We start from the raw sequence: 24,584 nt of genomic DNA, 5'->3' as shown, positions 1-24,584 counted from the left end.
CTAGTCAAATCCTAGTCTATTTATTTTAACGTAATAACTACAATCATAATTTTATTTATTGACTGAGGAACTAAAATTGTAATCGAACTGTGATGAAATGTGATGCCGGTACGGCATAATGTAAACTAAAGCTGTGACAATTACTGTATATATTTATATATTATTGTATTTTATGTTTTGCCATCACGGTGAATAAATTCTTATCTATCTATCTATCTATCTGTGACGTCACGCTCTTTATATGATTATGAAATTATACTCTTGTACTGTCACATCGATACGAAAGAATAAGTACGTGACGAATTATGATAAGTAAATAACGGGTTATGGTAACAAACCGGGTATCGGTAATTTAATTTCCTATTGTATCAACCCTCCCGGGAACATTGTAAATCTATCTAGCGGGATAAATTAGTCTAAGCACGTCTTCATAATATTTCCGCGAATATTACTCATCGCATATTAAATTAGCGAAAACACAGGAAGGGGTACATCAGCCTACGGTATAAAAAGGCTGGATTGGAATCCACACAGTACAGTACGTAGTACGCAGTTGACAATTCAGCAGTTTGACAGTTCAAAGCAATTCAGTTCACGCAGTATACGTTTCGCAAAGTAGTAATATAGTTATTTTTTTTAAGTCTAACTATCCGGCTATTCAGAACCGGGATCATACTCTGCTAAGCATTATAATAATTGTCTTTAAACAATAAATCTTAAATCAAGCGCAAACACCTGAGACTGTTCGTAAAAACTTCTTCTGAAATCCAATCCTAATAAGGTAAGAAACTAAGTTATCTACTTAAAACGCGCTACGTATAATAAAGGCGCTATCCCTTTAACCAAACTCTGCTTAACTCCTGACTAAGATCCAACTTTTACCAACGCGACAGTATTTGAATACATTATTACGTCTAGCAGTAACATCTCCTCGCCCATTTACTATGTATTATACGCCGGGGACTTTCAGAACGGGACTAGTGAATTCCAAACAAAACATAGTATCGCCAATAAAACATTTTAGCTTGAAAGACGCTGTTAACTTCGTTCCTAAGTTCGACGGATTTAACATACCCTTACACTTATTTATCGATGGTTGTCGAGAGGCACGCAGCAAAGTCCCAACAATCAATGAAAATGATCTCACCAAGTTAATTAAAATTAAACTAAGCGGTGAAGCACTTAAAAGCATGCAAGGAAAAACGTTTGATAATGTAGAACAAATGATTAAACTTTTAGACCCATTGTTCGGATCAGCAAAAACTTGTAATCAATTAACAGGCAAATTAGCTATGTTAAAACAAAAACGTGGTGAGAATGTAGTCACATTTTCTAATAGAGTGAAAACAGTGGCTGACGAACTTTGTGAAGCAGCAGTAAGGGAAAATCGAAACTATGCTGGATTTAAAAGCCAACTTGAAAAAGACAAAGTAAAATTCTTCATCCGCGATTTATACTGGGTCATCAAAGCACGTATGGGGGAAGCCGAAAATTTAGAATTAGCTACAACGAAAGCAATAAAAATTGAACGAGAATTCAACGTACAGGAACCTGAGGAAATAACCGAAACAGTAAAAGCGCTAATCAAACCTAAAATAGAGCCGGTTAGATTAATGAAAGCGGAAGATACTAACACCTGCCAAATTTGCAATAGGCCAAAACACACAGCTAAAGACTATTGGTATCAGATACCGTAGAATCAAAATCAAACTCGGCCAACTATGCAACAGCAACGACAGTAGCCCAAACAGCAGCCGTGGGCGGAGCCTCGCGCGGCAACTAACGATAACAAGTAAAAACCAAAATCAAGTAAAAACAAGCGTCCCAGTCAATTTAAATTCGCAAGAAAAATTAAAACAAATTAATTCCTCGATTTGCAATTACTGTAAAGAAACTGGACACTGGAAGAGTGATTGCGAAAAACGAAAACTCAGAAATCAAAAATTACAACAGGCGGAAAAAGACAAGGGTTCCCAGACACTCGGCGCTGCCCGGGAGCCCCTGTAAAAACAGCGCCTCAAACGTCGCACGTACAAAAAATCATCCTTTTACATCTTAACAGTCAGTCACCCACAATTCAACTTGAAATAAATACAACTAAACAAAAATTTAGCTTCATCGTAGACACCGGGGCAGCAGTCTCACTACTTAAAATTTCAAGCAAGCCAGACAATGTTCACATAAATATCTTAGACAAATACGAACTTCGGGGGATCTCGCAAGAAAGTATCTCGACAATAGGAAAAGTTTCATTAACCTTTCATAACTTTGTACTAGATTTTCACCTAGTACCGGAAAATTTTCCTATATTAGAAGACGGTGTAATAGGAAGCGAGTCATTAAAAAAATACAGAGCGCATATTGATTACGCCAAGAATCTCTTAAAAATTAATGACTTGTTTTTCTCAATTATTACCGAAAGTAAATCCTGTTACATTGGAGCTATTCCCGTAACAAAAAAAATTAACCAGGCACCCAGCAAAATACCTCTCGCAAACGAAGGGCAGGCACAGCCTGGCAATAACTCCTTGCATTTGGTCGACGACCCTACTGGAAAACTACTGGACCTAGCAGTCGAAACTCAGAGGACGAACGCACCTGTATACAAAACCGATGTAAAAAAAATGGTCACGAGGCCATAAAACAAGGTGACATACTGACTCCTAAAGAGTATATACCTCAGCTGTCTGAAAACAAAATCCGAGAAGCACAAAAAAAATCAAATTCCGACAAACTGTACAACCTGTCTGTTAACTACCTTTCCGAGAACTCAGAAAAAATTAACTCTGTATCTGTAACTTCTGGCATGCGTATGCAAACTCTGAAAAACGAATCCGACTTACTCTACGCTTTAAACAAAGCATCAGTAATGATTAAAAAATCAGAAAAATCAGAATCAGATTACCCGTCAATACGAGAATTAACTAGCAGTATTATTAGTTGTTTAAATAATAAAGAATCTGAAATTAATTGCGATCGCTTATACTTGCTCGAAATACTAAATAGGTACTTAGATCCAATTATTAAATCACAAAGTAACTTACAAAAGCCAAATATAGTTAGTAATGCATTAAATGCATTATTAACGGCCCGCTCGATTGTTAGGGGAAAAGTACCTAGAGCGCATTCCGCAGCACTGCTTGTTAACCCAGAAACTAATAATCGTCACGAAAGAGTCAAACAGTTACTTCAGTTGATTAAATTGGACCATATCAAACAAGATCAACGAACAAAAATTGAAGAAATCGTCGAAAATTACAGCGACAGATTTTTTGTTAAGGGCGATAAGCTCGGGGCCACGAGTATTATCGAGCACGAGATTTATACTACCTCCGAAGTACCAATCTAACTACGACAGTTTAGGCACCCCCCGCAGATCAGTAAATTTATAAATGAACAAATGCAGGAATTGCTAGAAAGAGGTATTATTGAAAAATGAACTAGCGCATATTGCGCACCAGTCTTTTGCGAGCCCAAGAAGAATACGAAAGATGGCGAACCGCAACCGCCGCGCATCGTATTTTACTATCGCGCGCTAAATAAAATTATTCCAGATTATAATTTCCCAGTCCCTCTACCTGTCGACTTATTTGAACGAATGGCCGGTGCGCAACTATTTTCATCATTCGATATGTATTCATCATATCATCAGATAAGCATTAAAAAGGAACACAGGCATAAAATGGCATTCCAATGCGAGTCAGGCCTGTATCAGTTTTGTTGCCCCCCCCTTTGGACTTAAAACTAGCGCACCACTTTTTCTGTCACTAATAAATGTACTAGTATCAGATTTAAAAAATGTAGTAGCATTTTTCGATGATATTTGCGTATATTCTAAAACATTCGACGAACACTGCGAGAACATCATCGAGTTAATGAAACGTCTTCGTGAAACTAATCTGGTCCTTCATCCGAAGAAATGCAAAATTCTACGCCCGGAAATCGAATACCTCGGACATGTAATCTCGAAAGACGGACTACGCCCGTGCAACGACAAACTGCGCGCAGTAAAAGAATTCCCGGTCCCGCGCACGCCAAAGAATGTTAAACAATGGCTCGGCCTGGCAGGATACTATAGACGATTTATAGAAAATTTTGCTAAGATCGCAAAACCACTTACTATTCTATTAAAGAAACGCCAGCCGTTCGTTTGGGCGGAAGAGCAGCAAAAAGCTTTCGAGACACTACGCGATAAATTATGTGAACCTCCGGTGCTCAGGCACTCGGATTTCGACAGAACATTTTTTCTTACCACTGACGCATCCAAGAATCGCAGGGTCGCTTTCCCAATTTGACGACCAAGAGCGAGAACACGCTGTAGCATACATTTCACGTATCCTCACACCTGCTGAAAGTAATTACCCCGCTATCCGGCTCGAGCTATTAGCAATAGTATGGAGTATTTCGCAATTTAGACCTTATCATAAGTGACTTATGATAAGTGACCCAAATTCACAAGCAACTCATCAGCGACTATTGTTACAAAATTTTAATTTCGAAGTCAGATATAAAAAAGGAGCGTCGAATGTCAATGTAGATGCGCTCTCTCGAAATCCTATACAGGAAGTCGAACAGCTCAATAAGCATTTACAAGCAACTAGGCAAGATCCGGTTCAAGCACTGGTCTTGATAGCTCGACTAGATGATAATACAAAAAGGCCAGGAAATACACACGCCATGACCACGCGATGCGCAAGAGCCGACAACCAAGTGCAAAATACTTGGAAGCCATCAAGTCCCTCCTGCCGCGTCAGAAAAAGAATCCGCCTCCTGCTATCGAAGTAGACACGTCAGTAACGGAAACTGACACGAATATTAATTATCCTACAGTTACTGAAAACACGTATTGCTTCGAAGGCAATAAAATTGGCACACAATATAATACGCATAATCAAGACTCTAAAAATAAACAGGACTCACAACCAAAACAGGATATGACCTTTTTAAAAGACGTGATGCTTCAAGACTCACCCAACTCCCCTACCGGACCCGTGACTTTACTCAATGAAAACATTATCTATTGTCGGGATGCACTATTTATGAGGCGAGACAATTACTTGTACTTCACTGACACCTTTTATACCCCCCTGGATGAAGGTGCACTCAGTTTATTTAAACATGATAAACTACCACAAATGAAGAAATTGCAATTAGCCGTTCCCACTACAATCACAATAGGAAACAAGATGCATTTTATTATCCCAATCCGTCATGAAACTAGAGAGACCACCGAAAACATTAGAAATTATATATACCAGGCACTGAAGCAATTAATAATAAATATAACTGAAAATAAAATTAAAACCGTCAGTATAGCCCAAAGTAAAAAAATTGAGCTCGTCGATTTCTTTGAAATTTTACGAATGATAAATAATACACTGGGACCTTCTGAAGTCAAGATTATAGTTTGTCAGGGACTTATAGTGTTCGCCCCCATCGAGCATCGTCAACAAGTAATCGAAGAGGCCCACTGTTCAGCTATAGGCGGTCATAACGGTTGCAATATAACTTACAAACGTATCAAGAATAAATACTATTGGGTACACCTGAAGTAAGATGTGCAAGAGTTCATTCAAAAATGCTTACCATGCCAATTGAGAAAATTAAATAGACATAATGTCAAACAAAAAATGATCATAACCGATACCTCACCAGTTGCCTTTTTTTAAGTTAGCATAGACGTAGTAGGCCCACTCGAGCCTACCAAAACGGCAAACGCTTACTTACTTACCTGCATGTGCACGTTTACCAAATACGCCATAGCGGCACCCATGCCAGACCAAACAGCTACTACTGTAGCTGATAACCTTATTAAAAAACTAATATGTACCTTTGGAGCACCTAACGTCATAGTAAGTGACAGAGGCACTATCTTCACTTCAAAACTAATAAAACGTATTGCAGCTCGATTCAGAATTAAGCATATTACTACAATGGCTTATCACCCGCAGGCTAACAATGTTGAACGAATTCATTTATCGCTAGTTGAGTATCTAAAAATGTTCACTTCCAAGACCAAAAATTGGGACGAGTATGTCGAACTTGCTATGACCGGATCCATTTCAGATCGGGCAGGCCTACGGCAATGATATCTCCGATTGACTCGGCTGTGGAGTATGTTATTCTACTTCAAAAATAAGCCGACACGTATTTTTTTTTTCAATTAGACCTCTACATCATTTTTTACGAGTATTTTAAAAAAGTGGTTAAAAATAAATTTTCTAAAAATCAAATATTAAAATTTAAAAAATGCTCTATATTGTCTAATTTTTTTACTTAATATGTTATTTATAGCTTATTTTACTGTATTTCTTATACTATTTCGAATGCGCGATGCAGAATAAAAAAATATTGAAAATTGGCAGGAAAAACTCAATTTTTCGAAAAAATTTCAAACTCAATTTTCTCAAAAAAGCCATAGTTTTTTTTTCAAATTTTTATGATAGATTAAGCATTACAAGACCTTTAAATTGGTATAGGAGTGATCGCGTACTTTTACGTTTTAGTGATAAAATATTTTTCGTTTTTTTTTTGCCCAAATCATTAATAATTATAGTTTTAACAGTACTTCAAAATAGTCACTCCTTTCATAACCTATGATTGTTTTCAACGTTTTACTAACTTCACTACCTTCTCTCTTGTAGATATTGCTGAATGCGACATTGCTAATCCGATAATCAATTCTACTGTAGGGCAATTCTTGGCTATTTCAAACAGTTTAAAACTTCAAATCACCAATTTTGTTCAAAGTTGGTAGACTTGTTACCTATACAGAGGTTAACATCTGTGCAGAGTTTTAGATCAAAATATTGATAAGGGGCCGACTTATCAACTGTTGAAAAAATATTGGACTTTTTTTTATTAATTCGATTTCTCGGAGACTAATAAAGATATGGACATGATTCTTTTTTTAAAAGACGCGGAAAGAGTTTCACTTTTAAAATGTAAATAATAAAATACCAAATAATTTATTTATGCCACTGTTATAAACAATTTTTTTAAAAAATCGACGATATCTCAAAAAACGATATTTTTTTTTTTTAATTTTTGTACCATCGTGTTCCTTGTCATTTTTTACACAAGAAACCGTTCAGAAAATCGAGTGCCCGCTATTAGGATTAAGATAGCACTAAAATGAAACGAACCACGCGCTAGCCGCTCGGCCGCTGGGCCGTCTGCTACTTGTGCGGTTCCAACGTTGCTTGCTGCAATTGCCTTCTTTAAAGAATAAATAATTTCATATTCTAACAGTCTATATGTATTTATTTAAATAATATATAGATGTATTAATTAAGTAAGTAATGTAAATGAACTATTTTTTTATACAATCTGATATAATATTGAAATTAAACATTCGCTCTCTGCGTTTGAGCGGGCTTGAGACCGACGCATATTTAGGATGCGGCCGCATTAAAAATGTTTTTTTATGGGACCTATACCATAATACTCTTAATAAGTAATTTACAAGTAATTTTACAAAAAAACAAACCCTTTAAATTATGTGTCTTATTTCAAATTCAGAAGAGTATGAAGTTTTTTTTACTTTAATTTCCGTTGTATTGTCATCACTAACTGGAAAGAATGCATGCAGTGATTGTGTTCCTTATATAGTAAGAGCATCTTTTAATTGACTATACATGCTACTTTCAAAAATTTCTGCAGAATTACTTATGATTTTACCGAGCAAGCTTTCTCGTCGAGCTAATCTTTTTATACCTCCACCAATTCCATCACATGGACTTTTAACATGATAACTTGCAAAAAAATGCCACTCTGCTCTAAATAGAATAAATGCCGTAATATCGAACTAAGTTTAGAAAATTCATTCTATTTTTATATTGGCTTCCGGCACCATCACTAACATAAATAATTTTTTTTACAGTATTTTGAAATGTATTTTTGACGAATTCAATTAAATTTTTTTGATATTTAGCATAAATTCGTTTTCGTAAGAAATTCAAAGACTTTTAAAGACTTCTAGAAGCTATTACAAATTGGTGTTTATATTTTCTACCATATATTTTTGCATATACGTCATTCTCACGCCCGATCTAACGTACAGAGCAAATGTTTCATTCAATGTTGTTTCAGATTTATATTACTTATATTACTTTACTTATATTACTTTATATTACGTTATATTAAGTGCAACGATTACCGAAAATCATTCGACTCGCGCGAGGTTAATAAGCGGCTGAACGAGAAAAGCCGCGATCGGTTCGCGAGAGAGAGAGGGCGCGTAGAGGCAATGACCGGGAGGGGAGAGTTCAACAGGCAGTATGACTGTGTCACTCAGTCCGTCTGCATCGAGCTAACCTGTTCCTTCGTGCTGTCATCGCGTTTCTTTTGGTGGTGCGAGATTAGCATCGAGAACTTGAGTGCGGTGTGCTGAGTGCGGCGAGAGCAGCAGCAACAGCAGCAACAGCAGCAACAACAGCAGCAGCAACAGCAACAACCCTAGCAGCAGCAACAACAACAGCAATAACAGCGGAGTGCAGCGAGTAGCGGAGCAGCAAATTAGCGACGCGTGCATCGGATACGGTTGGCCACCGTATCCTCATCGTTCTCGCGGTAGGTGCACCTTCCCTTTTTATTGTTGTCAGCGTGCGATCCCGCGCAGCGTGCGCGAAGAAATTGTTTGTTGCGCGCGAGCGGTTAGTTCGCGGCGATCGCGGTTTTCTCTCTCTCTCCCATCTAGCGTGTATTGTCATTCGCGTTTGCGTGCGCAAGACTCTCGGCAAATCCCCCGTGTACTTGGTTAATTCGAATAAAGCGATCAATCGTTATTTCTAAATCGAGTCATTGCTTTGTCATTCCTTTGTCCGGAGTTCGCGTTTGTTGACGTTCGATTCAAATAAGCCGGTAGCGTAGCAAGGATCACGCAGAGATCGGTAGAGGCGAATCGTCAACCTAGTTTCAAGCAGCAGCCGTAGGAGCGCTGCTAAGCAGGGGCGACAGCGCCGCCAAGTGGCGAGTTGGGGAACCCAACTCGGATTGGCGAGGAGACGCTGCGCAGGCGCACTCCCGGGCAAGGTAGGTTGATGTGCTTCGAGTACATAGATAACTAGGCGTCGTTTAACCATTGAGTAGGTATATTCAAGGGGAATTACAGGTTAAACGGCAGCCTGTTACATAAGTAAATAAGTCATCAAAATTTAATTTAAATTTGATTACTTATTTAATTAATTAATTTATATATTATTTAAATAAATACATATAAACTGTTAGAATATGAAATTATTTATTCTTTAAAGAAGGCAATTGCAGCAAGCAACGTTGGAACCGCACGAGTAGCAGACGGCCGAGCGGCTAGCGCGCGGTTCGTTTCATTTTAGTGCTATCTTAACCCATTACGGCCTAGCAGGACGTTTTTCGGTTGCACTTTTGAACCACTGTAGTTTTAGTATAATCGGGGTCTCAGAAATATCGGAGTAGTCATTTTCGACGTAAAATTTGATGATCTTTCAGAATCTGACCTTCGCTTTTGCAAAAGATGAGTGGTTTAAAAGTTATAAACAAATTTATTAAAAAAAAAACATGGTTTGAGAAAAAAAAATTTCTTTCATTTCGATTTTCAAAATGGAAATCATTGAAATACTTGCGTCATACGTACAAATATCGCGTTTTCGAACCCTAAACTAAAAGTTATGACGATTTAAATCGACTGAAAACTGTTTAAACGCACAAAATGGCGGCCAGGCCAAAAAAAATGAAATAAAAAATTTCGGAATTTTTAACTCGAAAACGAAGAGCTTTAGGGAAAAAAGTTATAGAACAAAAAGTGCTTAGAAGATATCAAAGAACACGTGTGAATTTTTTCAGAATTTTTTGATAGATTTTTAGATTTTTGGAAAATATGGGAAATCCGATTTTACAAAATCACCTCCGAAAATTCTGAAAAAATTCACACGAGTTTTTTGATATATTCTAAGCACTTTTTGTTCTATAACTTTTTTCCCTAAAGCTCTTCGTTTTCGAGTTAAAAATTCCGAAATTTTTTATTTCATTTTTTTGGGCCTGGCCGCCATTTTGTGCGTTTAAACGTTTTTCAGTCGATCTAAATCATCATAACTATTAGTTTAGGGTTCGAAAACGCGATATTTGTACGTATGACGCAAGTATTTCAATGATTTCCATTTTGAAAATCGAAATGAAAGCGATTTTTTTTTCTCAAACCATGTTTTTTTTTAATAAATTTGTTTATAACTTTTAAACCACTCATCTTTTGCAAAATCGAAGGTCAGATTCTGAAAGATCATCAAATTTTACGTCGAAAATGACTACTTCGATATTTCTGAGACCCCAATTATACTAAAAATACAGTGGTTCAAAAGTGCAACCGAAAAACGTCCTGCTAGGCCGTAATGGGTTAATCCTAATAGCGGGCACTCGATTTTCTCACCGGTTTCTTATGTAAAAAATGTCAAGGAACACGATGGTGCAAAAATTAAAAAAAAAAAATATCGTTTTTTGAGATATCGTCGATTTTGTGAAAAAATTGTTTATAACAATGGCATAAATAAATGATTTGGTATTTTATTATTTACATTTTAAAAGTGAAACTCTTTCCGCGTCTTTTAAAAAAAGAATCATGTCCATATCTTTATTAGTCTCCGAGAAATCGAATTAATAAAAAAAAGTCCAATATTTTTTCAACAGTTGATAAGTCGGCCCCTTATCAATATTTTGATCTAAAACTCTGCACAGATGTTGACCTCTGTATAGATAACAAGTCTACCAACTTTGAACAAAATTGGTGATTTGAAGTTTTAAACTGTTTGAAATAGCCAAGAATTGCCCTGTAACTGAAATATCCCTCCTCCAACTTTATGATTTTGCAACAGAAAAAGTTCGTTATTGCAAAATAGAGGTCAAACGATAAGCCAAGACATGCGGCGCGCTCTCTCACGAATGGTCCACCCCTTTTTCCGAAATAGAATATATTAAGGAAGTAACACGAGAAGAATGCGTTAAAATGCTCTCTTATCGAATAATGGCGATCGGCGATAATCTAGTACAAAACTTAATGATTAATCAAACAACCGTACACCCGATAGAATTGGCAGGATAACGCAGGATAATTGCACTAACGCAGGAAGTTTCTCCGACCCTTACGGCACATTCAACAATGTACACGTTACCGGCTATGTTAAAGTATCACTCGAAGAAAGATTTAACTCTGTAACACTGGAAACAAATAAAATCAAACTCGAGTCCGGAACTTGTCAATTTACTGAAGAACGTTGCATTGACAGCATATTCGGATACGCATTCAGGGACAGAACCGAGTCTCAGACGTGCCAAGCCAGCAAGTATACTAATCTATATTCAGGACCCATCACTAAAGTAACAGAGATCGGCAATGAACGAAGACCACTTTATGTATTAGATTCTGAGGATATATCTTTTGCTTTCAAAGACCTCGGTAGAATGATACAGTGCGGTTTTGAAATTATTAAAACAGAACACCCGAGATTATTCATATTAGAAAATCGGCTCGGTGAACATTTCATTTCTAACAGAGTTAAAAATATGCACGATCTAGATCTTTTCACTTATGTAAATTCAAAAATATTATTTGTTGAAAAACATATCAAAAATCATTTGCAAAAATTATACCATGACGTATTACTATAGCAATGCGAATTAGAAAGAAAAGTTATTACGAATGCGTTAAATATTGCCACTTTATCCTCGGACCTTTTAGCATATTATTTAGTGAGAGAACCCGGATACATGGCCATGATGGCGGGTGACGTAGTACACATTATCAAGTGCGTACCTGCAGAAGTCAAGACTAGAAAGGCCGAAACGTGCTACCAATAATTACCGGTCACGCGCGGTGAGACTCCGATGTTTATCACACCTCGTACGCATATAATAAAACAATACGGAATCAAAACTGCTTGCGATACTAAAATGTCGGTAATGTATATGTTCGGTGACTCATGGGTAAAAGTTATTCCGGATGTCACTAGTCAAGAAACCCCACACATAATTAAACCACAGGCCAAGCAAAATTGGGAATATAATAGCCCCATAAACACGGCAACAAGCGGAATTTACACATATAACGTCATCGAACACCTTCGCACGTTTATAGTGTTCCCTACAGAACGGAAAGCGGTCCTTAATCAAATCACGCTCGGCTTCGCTGGAAAATCCAATCTAGCCCCGGGAATATCCATATCTAAACTACTCGACGAAGATTCCCTGAATCGTATTGCGAATTCCACGTGGGAATCGCTGTGGAGTCGATTCATTACATTCGGATCAGCGAGTGCCGCTGTTTTGGTCATCCTTATGATCTTTAGAGCAATTAAATTTGTCCTTGATACCATTATACATGGTTATGCCCTTCATTCCCTCTATGGCTTTAGCATACACCTACTTGGCGCATTCTGGAATTCTTTGACTGACTTACTACTTTACCTAGCTAGGAAACCTGAAAGAGAAACAAATCCAGACAAGCTAAACAAGGAAGCCCCACCGGCAATACAGTCCGAAGAGCGAACTACTATCTTTAAAATCGAACGTGACGATCAATTGACCCAGAAACCAAGCTACACACAGAGACAGATATATCCAGTATTATCAGAACCAGAAATTCCACCATTAATCAACAAAATATAAAGGTCAACAATAGCTATATGTCTGAAAACATGGATCACAGAGCCAAAAGAAAACTACTCGAAGACTTAATAATAGAAAAAAAGAGATAAAGTATATCAACACAAATGCAAGATGAAACCGCAATGGAATTCGAACACAGAATAAATACATATTTAAAAAAATACATTTTCAAGGGAAAGGCCGCGCAAATGTTTTTATTCGAAGTTACTGGAGACGAAACTCAGAGAGAAAAATTAGCTATTTATATTTTTATTAAGGGCCTCAAACACGAAATCAGACGTTACGTTTGCCCTTTTACTTTTTACAACAAATTACAAGACGCACCCTTACACGCCGTACAAATAGAAAAAAATCTAATAGACATCAATCGCATCAAAAGAAATTCGATCCGTCCCATATCAGAGTCTTTTAGAAAATAACAACACTGAATATTACACAAAAAAACAACTGTTTTGCATTATTTTCTTTTTTAGGATACTGACAAGTAACTACAAGATATTACAGTAGCCACCAGGTGCTAAACACCGAAAGACCTCACCCGTTACCAATCTCCTTCCGTAAAATCCCACAAAAATGTACAAAAATAACACTAATGAACAATCCCCCCCCCCCCCCCAACAAAATACCTCATACTAAAAACACGTTGCATAACAAATCAAATTTAATGGAAGCAGAGGTTACTTATTATGTAGATAGTAACTTTTCACCTACTTGCACAAGTTGTCATTACATTACCCATACAACAACAATTATCATATAACCTTGTCTATGTCAAAATCATCGACCCTCACAGACCACCATACGCCATACGATGCATTAAATGCACGGACTGCATATATCATGTCGTTCTACACTATCCCAACCTCGAGTTACCTATAGACTCTATTCCTAAAACACCCGGCATTAACAGCCTTTTACTTTTCCGAACAATAAACATCCGCTCTTTAAAACAATTTCATGAACACTACTCTAACTGCTTACACATAGCCATGAAATATATAGCAGAGATAAGAGATATCTTGAAAAATACAATGACCAAAACACCCCTACACAAATACATTACACTGCTAGTCATCATCGCCACATTCAAGATAAAAATACAATGCTCAGCGAACTACTCAAACCCAGTACCACTTACTCTTCCGACTCGTCCCTACGAGTAGCACCGCTGTAGTAGAAACTATAACACCTCTCCAACCACACTAATAAGCATCTTTGACCAAATAGACAATTGGGAATGGGTGTAGCTTTTTAACATAATCGCTGTCAACGCTAGACAGAAATATTGAAAGAAAATAAAAAAAAAAAAACAACTCTTCCAGCTAACACCAGCAAAATCCCCCTACCCAGAGTACTTTTCATCAGTCTACTAACTACCGTTATATGCCAAAATCAGCCAACTACAAAGCAATATGATAGTCAGCCTGGAATCGCTTTTGAAAAAGGACCTACCATACGATTTATTCAAGAAAAATGGAATATTATCACCGCTCTCGACATCAACTTAGTGCTTAACTCTCATTACAATTTCATCCAAACACTGGAAAAAATATCTGCAGTTGCAACACAATCGAGATAAACGATTTCATCAAAAATTCTATATACACAGCCTACGAAGAAACAAAAAAACTCCAACACATCAACGAAGCAGTCAGCACCTCTCTCAACGCGTACGCTTTTGACACACCCAACGGGGGGCGGGATGCCCTAGCATCGCCGGACAGCCTCTTACTCGAACATGCTGATAAGGCCCTTGAAGATGTCTTGTATATGCGCGAGAGTAATTTGACTGAACAAATGGGCGAGTATGACTTATCTTATATTACCGAAAATAATTTACAATCAGAGACAAATCTTTTGCTTTTTAGAAAATCTCGCGCAGACTTCATCACTAGCGCAATGAGCCGAGGATATAATTCTACACACATTAGCCTTATTTTAGCCGAAATTAACGACATTTTACATAAGTTTACTTACATATCAACTGAAGTACATCAACTCCTGCAAAACAAACAATTTTCTTTCCATCCGCAATTTTTGCTAAATGCGATAAAAACTATCAAGGCAATTACTAATTCAAAGTTGCCAGTACATATGTCAAAAGTGAATATAATAACACTACAACAAATTGCAGAAGTTAACGTAGTCTACTTTCGTAAGAACATCATTGTTGGAGTAGTTTTTCCCCTTGTCGCAAGCAGCAATACACAGAGTTTCAAATTATATTCGCTACCAGTATTTCAGTATCCTAACAAAACTAACCAAATCGCTAAGTTCATTAGACCACAAAGTGATTACCTGACTGTGACAGAGGGAGAAGCTACCCATGCCTTTGTAAGCAAGAATTTAATTGATAACAAGTGTAAACGTATTTTTTCCTTCTATCTGTGCCCGCGCCCGACTATACGCAAGCCAAACAATAATTCCTACGAGTTTAATCTGTTAACATCACCGGAAGAGTCAAATCTTGTATTTTGCCAACTTGAAACTAGCTCCGAAACTGACTACTATCTTATACCGACGTTACAAAATAATGTTTTGCTATACTCAGTGACTCTCAATACTTCCTTTGATATTAATTGTAACGGCGTAGTACAACCCTTTCCTTTGAATGGTACGGGATTAATACAGATTCTCCAGCCGTGCGAACTTAGAACAAGCCACCATATTTATTTAGGGCTAAGAAAAAACTAAAGGCGGAAAATTTTGTAATTCCGAAAATCTCTCTGATAACTACAAATAAAATAGTAATGAAAAGCCCAAACACAAATAATAATCAGAACAGATACGAACACTTGGACCGAGCGAAATTATTGCACGCATATTTAACGTTAGGTGTAACCATTGTAATCGTTGTCGCATCCGTAATCACAGTAAGTTGCATACTCTGCGCATATAGAATGTGCAGTAACAAAGACCGCGAGTTCGAAAATATACGAATGCAAGAACTGAATCCACCCTTAACTCCTCAAAAAAGAATAATCTGCAAATCTGCACAGACATTACTTGACGGAAAATATTTTAGGCTACCAATCAACTACGACACTCCTCACTCCCCACCCGTGGCCGTGCAAGTGGTCCCACTCCAAGAATCCGAAACAACAGAAACTCCTCCAACTCTCCCCACTTTCTAAAATAAAAAAGGTATTAAAACGCTAATATACCCCCCTGTCATATCAGACACTCCATGAAATCAGCACGATGAAACGCACGGCAACTACCACTCGGCCCGCCACGCAAGAAGGCTAGTCGATCCTTGACGACGGAACAAATATTGAACAGTCGGACGTCGGCAGCAACAATGGAACGGCTATTTGCAAGATGGGAGAACCGGAAGGCCCAGACGAGCATGCAGCATCCTGAGCTGCCGCTATTAAACGACGATGGAGGCTGGAACCTCTACGAGCTGACGCAGTATATTTTCCAGGAGGCTCATCACGGACACCTGCACTTGAGATTCCTCTTCGAGGAAACCTATGGAGGAGAGGGATTCGGACGAGCCCCTTTCAATCCATGCCGTGTGTGCGGGCAAGACACCGCACATTGGCAGGGATATCGGTAATTTAATTTCCTATTGTATCAACTCTCCCGGGAACATTGTAAATCTATCAAGCGGGATAGATTAGTCTAAGCACGTCTCCATAATATTTCCGCGAATATTACTCATCGCATATTAAATTGGTGAAAACACAGGAAGGGGTACATCAGCCTACGGTATAAAAAGGCTGGATTGGAATTCACATAGTACAGTACGTAGTACGCAGTTGACAATTCAGCAGTTTGACAGTTCAAAGCAATTCAGTTCACGCAGTATACGTTTCGCAAAGTACTAATATAGTTATTTTTTTTAAGTCTAACTATCCGACTATTCAGAACCGAGAGTATACTCTGCTAAGCATTATAATAATTGTCTTTAAACAATAAATCTTAAATCAAGCGCAAACACCTGAAACTGTTCGTAAAAACCTCTTCTGAAATCCAATCCTAATAAGGTAAGAAACTAAGTTATCTACTTAAAAAGCGCTACGTATAATAAAGGCGCTATCCCTTTAACCAAACTCTGCTTAACTCCTGACTAAGATCCAACTTTTACCAACGCGGCAGTATTTGAATACATTATTACGTCTAGGAGTAACATCTTCTCGCCTAGACATAACAGTACTAAGACAATCAAATAATAGGTGAGGTGGCGCCGTTTAATATACTAATTGATGTAAACAGATTGATGAGTTTAACGGGTTGCAGTGATTCAGTGAAATAAGAGACTAGCTCATAGATAGGACCGTTACAAATTACTTTACTTATTCCAATAACCTGCTTCCTCTGTCTATCCGACCTTGAGTATTATTCATATTCTACAGAAAACAAAAGAAGTTAATAAACATGTTGAGCTGAATCTTCTCCGACTGTTTGCTATCAAGGTAAGCCATGACCCAGCATCAAATTGAGCTTAGCCGCGGATACGTATCGCGAGTAAACATATCTATACACTGTAACGGGGTGTGAATTTCGTTTTAATTTCTTTGTCTCGCCCGATGCGCAGTCGTACCGGAATGCGTGCGGCGGGGAAATAATCAAGTTTTGCTAGCTAACCGAGGAGCAAGAAGGACAGGTATCAGTCAACCAACTTACTAATAGCAAAGACAACAGTAAATTAATGTTTCAATCATGCACAGACTAGTTTATTTATCATAGTAATCTATAACACGTTTGGCCTGCGCACTTACGCTTATACAATGCGCGCGACAATCTCACGTACCGTCGTTTCGCTTATAATCGTTCGGTTACTTGTTTGCATGCTCGCTACCGATTTTCTTGTATTCGCAGGTGTGAGGGGAGAGCTAAGATATTACGCGCGGTCGCTTATCGAAAATCATAACTCGAAGCTGGTCAGCTTACCTTATGCAATTAGTTGCGCTGTCAAGGGGAGCAGTTCTAAGTCGTCTTTTAGCGTGTGGCTCAGGTTGCCACTTTTCTAATTTGAAGACGAGGCCTCTTTATTCACCTTGCTGCTTTCGTCGGATCAGCTCTTTAAAGCCGCCGCCGGCCTACGATAGCGTGTTCACTGGGCTGATACGGTAACAGCAACAACAAAAACTACCGACAATCTAGTAGTCGCACTCCTTGCGTCGTGCACACTCAGGCACACTATAGCCGATGCTAGAGGCACTCCTGGGCTCGGACACGCAATTCACATATTTCGGATAGCAGCACAACTCTAGCGTTAGTGCTCCTGGACTCCTGCACGTTATTATCAGCTTCGAAAGCGCTCTCCCACTGATCCTTTTCTCTTCGCGCGCGTTCCTTTCCATTTCGGACCGAGTTCCCGTTTTCAACTTACCCGGACCGGCAGGTGCTGCCCTCGCAGGTAGCCGCGCGATCCAGACGGTAGCGCAAACCGGACGTTTACCGTCACAACAGCTATTAATTCACGAATAATATTTTGTCAGCTTCATAGTTAAAATGTATTAGTCTGATGAAATATTAGACTATTTTATATAAAATTACTTGCAGTGTTAGCTAAAATTATTAACATCAATTATTATTGAGGGCGGCACTGCCCAGAAAAATTAATTATGCTCAATTCATTAGCAGTAATACCTGACGCGCAATAATCTTTGTTATTTATATTATTACGCCAAAAACCGTGATGATTGTTAGTCGGCAAAACATCATGTTACAGATTATGAATTCGAAGGTAAGTCACGATGTGTACCAGTGATGCCTATATATCCCGATCAAGTCCACGGTGTTCGCGACAATGATTCTGAGGAAGATTCGATAGATGATAGCTCAGATGAATCCATAGATAATAAGGATAACTCTGTTGATATAATTAAGATTAAGGAAGCAATTAGTATGCACAACGATGATGTTGCCTATTTTATAAGTAGTAATGGATAACCATGTGATATAGGTGCTCGAAAATTGATAGAATATAATAAGATCAATACTAAACAAATAGTTCAAGAAGGAAAAGTCCTAAAGGATGAGAAGAAAAAAAATTATTATCAATTTGGTCTTTGCATTCGAGGTGATCGCCCTGAATCATTAAGTTATATCAAAAATCAAATATACAATATCAATACTTTAAAAATACTGAGAGTTCTATTAATTAGTACTAATCAAACTGAGATTTATTTTGTAATGGTCCTATCTATGAACTCTTCTCTTATTTTCACTGGATTACTGCAACCCCCTAAACTCATGTATCTACTTACATCAATTAGTATATTAAATGGCGCCACCTCACATATTATATGATTGTATTAGTGCTAGAATCAAATTCTATGACCATATAAGGAGCGTAACGTCACTGTACTTAAAGATATAGATATAATAGTTTTTATTGTTCAATAAAAATGCGTTCATTCTAGTAACTTCAATGTAATAAAATAATTTTTATATAGATTTTAAGGCATAGATTAAGATTATAATATTTTGAATTACTTTTAACTACTAAATCATATTAAATTTTAATGTGCAAATTTAATTTGCTTATTATGTTGTAAATGTTAATTATTATAATAAAGCGGATACTCTGAACTCAAGATAACTATCATAGAAACATGAGTAAGCATTCGTTTCATTGATAACAACTTAGTTATTACTATTACACAGGACCACAAACTGCAACCTAAAAACGACAAAGAAACCACTTCCATAGCCTTATGTTTTTGGATGCGCTGAATCCAAATTTGACCTCCGTTTGAATCCAGCACGTCAAATTCAAGGTCATTTGAAGGTGAAATTTTTATTTTACGATCAATCTAATTTTTGACTTTAGCTTCGGAAAGACCGGTTAATTTATAGTTAGATGAGCTGGTGTACTTTTTAAAAATTATACTTGAAGGTCATATGAAGGTCAAATTCTGAGAATACAGTACAGGCAAAAAAAACGAAACTATCCATGCTCTACCATATTTACATATTTTATATATTTTAACGAACTACTACTGATGCTGATCTCCGTTTTACCTCATCAACTCAGGTTCAAGTTCATCTGAAGGTCAATCGTTCTAAAGAGCGATGAAAAAAATATTATGATAAGCATATAAATTCGAAAAATTTTAATTTAGGTGATTTCGTTTTCCCAAAATCGGGTCCTAAACTAATTAAATTCAGTAATCATTACTCGGGACCTTATAAAATAGTTGGTATTTTACCAAAACATAATATAAAAATAGAGACTAAAAAGGGCACAAACATAGTTCATTCAAATAGACTCCCAATTTTGCATATTAACAAACCAACCAAAGAGACCACACATAAATAAAATAAATAAATATAAATAAATAAAAAATACATATGCACACATGTAATGTACTTTTTTTTATATTCGAACAAAAGGAACATATAATGAAATATTTTCTGATTACAGAACTATCACATGATTTATTCATTTCTATTATCACTGCTACTCCTAATAATCGATAATCCAGTTACAGCCATCATAGGATATGATTGCGGAGCAAGATCTCTCAATATAACAACTATATCTTTACTAAACGTGGAAGAATGTGAAGTTCCTTTCACAAATATAAACATAACAAAAAATATATTTAGTTGTTACAGTTAACTAACTATGAAAGTGCACATGTGTTTCAATGTAAAATCTAAGTAGATAGAACTGTTTATTACTGTGGAATACACTCACATAATTCCATATTAGAGAATGGCGCAATGGAATACTTAATGAATATAAGTCTACAAACTTGTTATGATTTACACAAAACCGGTACATTAGTAGAACAAAATGTAAGGTGTAGTTACGGTAGCTATTCCGATGCTTATGGCAGTTGGAATTTAGTAGTGCTCCAAGATAAAATAAAAATAACTACACAAGAATATACCGCTTCTGTCGACTTAGATAATAATTAAATAATATTACGTAGTGGCATTAGATGTAATTTAGAAAATGAATATTATATTGATTCTCAAGGAGGACATACTTTTTGGGAAAGCATGCCTAAAGATTTATGTAAATTTAATCAATATCACATATTGTATGAAGGCGTAGCTAATCAGATTGAAGGAGAAATTGATCAAACTTTATATTCATTAGTAACACAAGACATCACGTTCGCATTAATATCCAAATCTAAACGTCATCTATGTGGTTATGAAATCATAGTTACCTAACATCCAAAATTATTTGTCTATGTTGTCGAAATTAATACGTTTTTCCTGAGCAATAAAATATCATTAAATAACCTGGATATATTTACGTATGTAAATTCCAAATTTGTACATGTAGAACGTCATATAAAGGTACAAAAAACTCATTTCTACAAGAATATTATCGTGCAACGTTCTAAGCAAGAAAGAGAAATTTTAAAAAATGCACTTGCAATTGCTACTCAATCTCCCGATCAGTTTCCTTACAATCTCATCAAAGGACCCGGATACATGGCTGTAACAGCAGGAGAGGTAGTACACATCGTTAAGTGTATACCCGTTGATGTGAAAGTCTCAGGTGGAAAAATGTTATGCCCATAACAATCTATAACGTCACTTTCTTATGTCATCCAGAAGCATATATTAGAAAACACGTTATTGAAAGAGTGATCAGACCCTCTATTATTCAACTATTTAACCTTACGCTTTTCTCTTATTTCTTCTAATAGTGAAATGTGCTTAATGGAACTATGTAGCCTTCTAAATAGGCTTTCTTTTTCATCTATTACCACATGTTTAGCAAATTGCCAAAGAAACTGATGCGTCTACTGAGCTAAGATCAATAGCGTCGCTATCAATTCTTATAGACGTGTGACGAGAGCAGGCCGTGTGCCGGTTTCTCGTCTGCGTTTCTCCCTCCTTCTCCACTCGGCAAGGCGTGGTGGCCAAGGTCGGGCGCATTAAAGTATGCGCCTAACACTTGGCCTTTTTGTTTTAGCGCCAAGGACGGACCAGCGCAATTGAGCGCAGAAAATTGAAGAGCGCGGAGAGAGTGAGAAAGAGAGAGAGAGGGAGAGAGAGAGCGAGCATTAGGCTTATGCAGGGATAGGCAGACGCGCGACCCGTGACCGATAAGCGGCGCGTCGCGTGCCGTCTAACTAATAGGTCAGGAAGGGAGAGGAGCGAGCGCCGCTGAGCGGCCGCGAGATGAGCGTGAGAAAAAAAGTGCGTGCGCGAGTCCATTCCAGTTCCGGGCAGTGAGAAGGAAGAGAGCCAGAAAAGATCAACTCGAGGGCAGCAGCTTTGTCAGCTATTACAGCCTGCCGGGACAGCAACCTCCACAGCTTCTACTGTCCCCCGGAACAACGATCTCGCCACGGTTGCAGCTCTCCTTGGAAAGCGAGCACGCCATCCACAGCAACTCTTTCGGGATTGCAACCTCACCGATTGCAGCCCTCGACCGAGTAGGCAGCAACGCAACAAGGCCAAGGTTCTTTGTTCTTTTCTGAATCTCTCTTTTTCACTACACTCTCTCTCTCTGGTGATGCGACGACCGGTACGCGTTGAATAAAATAGCCAGGCATTCACGTGCCGGCTATCTAAAGGTTCGCGCTTAAGTTTCATTCGTAGTAGTGTAAATGGCGACCGGCGAATTGTCCAGGCGCCCATGTGCCGGGCAATTCATCCGGTATAGGTTCGCGTAATTTTTAAGTAAATTTGTAATGGGTTGAGTGCGCGATTAGGTATTAGTTAGGATGAAATGCGGAATATTCATTTGTGATTATCTTAAGTAGTTTACTGTTCTATTTTGTAGTTAATTGGTGAATAATTTAGATTATGTTATGCGTGCGTATGTTTATGTAAATAGGTATTAATAATAATAGGTTGTAAGTGTGATTTGATTTCTGTCTTTACATAATTTATTTATTGACCTCCCCTCTCTTTTCTCCCTCAATTGCCTTGAGCGAAAGTGCCTCACTTACCCCGCAAAAGAATTGGTGACACGGAGAGAGTATTGTCGCAGACGTGTATGTTAAGTGTAATTTATAATTGGAGAATGTGAAACATATGATTCGGCTACGTTTGCTTAAGAGATTTTTTCCTTTCTTAAGTTGAGAACGAAATCATGAAGGATAGGATAAGGTCAGGACTGCTGCTGTTAAAGAATTACTCATCATAGGTGTTAGCTAGATTTTTATTCGAAAAGAGCTCGTATAACTGCTCAGTGAAGCGTCGGACTCAGAGTTCTTGTAGACAGATGCGACGAGCGTATTTATAAATGCGAGTCGGGGCTATTTTCTTTAGATTATCCCCGCTACCTCGCCACTACGCAAAATATTGATTAGCTCATATTAGCCGCTTAGGTGAAATAGGATTTTTAGTCTAGATAAAATTGTATTTCGTACAAGTTTTTGTTTTAGTAAAATTGTCAATATAAATTATCATAAAAGTTATGAATTATTTATATTTAAGTGTAGTTCTAAAATAGTTTTGTTCCATTAAGCACATTTTACTAAGTTTATTTATTGTATGAAATACAATCAATCTTTTAGTTCGTTAAACAGAAATGAATTTTCTTTGCTATAGTTATTTTGATAAGTTGCGCTAAATTGTTAGTTATTATGCTTTTACGTTAAAATATCATCGATTAATAAAATTTAAGTGTTCAAATTATATCCGTGTTGGGAGTAAGATGATTATAAGTCCCTTTAATGTCTTACAGTAATATTTCCATTCATTTAAAGAGCCTTGTTTTGAAGACTGTGTCGCTAGTTTAAAGGTCTAGTTACCTATGGCGTCACACTCCTTATTTGAATACGAATTGACCATCTGGTTATGCTATGTAAAGTCAAAGATGCTTTGAGCCTTAATACTTTTTTAACATTAATCGATGAGCGTGTTGTCTTAATACAAAGGCGTTAAACGATCAAATCAGACTGGACCGTTACAAATCATACCAAGTTTTTATCCCCTAAAACTCACATTTTAAAAGCTTGTGGCGCAGCAGTTGATTGTAATTCTCTGCTAACTACATTCTTTTATTTCAATGACGATTGGTACAAGTTTTTACCTAGTTCAGTAGAAGCTAGAACACCTACCACTCTTAAGCCTTTTTTTGGGTTAACCTAGAAATATCAGAATATTCCTTCACTAGCTACAAGTGTAATATATACAGAAAAGGATCTACAGGAATTGATAAATCGAATCCTATTTCTCTGTTTATAACAATGGCATAAATAAATGATTTGGTATTTTATTATTTACATTTTAAAAGTGAAACTCTTTCCGCGTCTTTTAAAAAAAGAATCATGTCCATATCTTTATTAGTCTCCGAGAAACCGAATTAATAAAAAAAAGTCCAATATTTTTTCAACAGTTGATAAGTCGGCCCCTTATCAATATTTTAATCTAAAACTCTGCACAGATGTTAACCTCTGTATAGATAACAAGTCTACCAACTTTGAACAAAATTGGTGATTTGAAGTTTTAAACTGTTTGAAATAGCCAAGAATTGCCCATTAGCTAAATACATGAGGCTTCCAATTGCGTCTCTATAAGAAAATTTATATTGTTATTTTCTTGTCTTTCTAAGTTTTTAATATTTCTAGATTTAACTTGTCTAGTTGTGACTGGGATATAGCGATGTTCGCTAGCCCTGTGTGTGGCACTCTTCTCGCATGAACGCAGCGATCAAGTGTACGCTATATAGCAACTACATACTTGGGTCGTTGCAGGATCTGGAGAGAGGAGCGCGACGATTGGCGAGGTGTCGCCGTGAGTGCGAGGGAGAGCGAGAAGAGCGAGAGAGAGAGAGATAGAGAGCTATTTCGGCTGATTTTGACGGCGAGATAAGTGGGAGCGCGGCGGCGCGAGGCTTAGAAAAATCAAGTGTGAACAAGGGCAGTTAGGTGCAAGCTCTCAAGTAATTAGGGCCGCCTAGAGAGGGATTGTTCTGGACAAGATTCTGGCAGGAGAGGAAATATTGTCATCAGTGCGATAGCCACGATTGCTAGGAGGAAGAAGAAGTTATTTGAAGCTGAGCCAGTTCACGC

At 37.5% G+C, this 24,584-nt stretch overlaps 1 protein-coding gene across 3 annotated transcripts in view; it reads left to right on the top strand.

Moving 5' to 3' along the window:
* Positions 1-24,584, top strand: part of LOC131669076 (glutamate receptor ionotropic, kainate 2-like) — a 1,402,504-nt gene that overhangs the window by 83,634 nt on the left and 1,294,286 nt on the right. The window contains exon 1 of one of the 3 annotated variants that reach the window (XM_058943691.1): positions 13,305-13,309. The exons of the other annotated variants lie outside the window; for them this stretch is intronic. The gene's annotated coding sequence lies outside the window, so the exon portion shown is untranslated. Of the gene's footprint in view, positions 1-13,304; positions 13,310-24,584 lie in introns of those variants that run through there. 3 annotated transcript variants of the gene reach the window in all.

The sequence above is a fragment of the Phymastichus coffea genome, unplaced genomic scaffold (genome assembly GCF_024137745.1).
Source record: "Phymastichus coffea isolate CEN01 unplaced genomic scaffold, Cenicafe_Pcof_1.1 PCOF00007, whole genome shotgun sequence".
Lineage (NCBI taxonomy): Eukaryota > Metazoa > Arthropoda > Insecta > Hymenoptera > Eulophidae > Phymastichus > Phymastichus coffea.
Note: the sequence above shows the minus strand (reverse complement) of the source record. Positions and strands in the feature narration are given on the sequence as shown.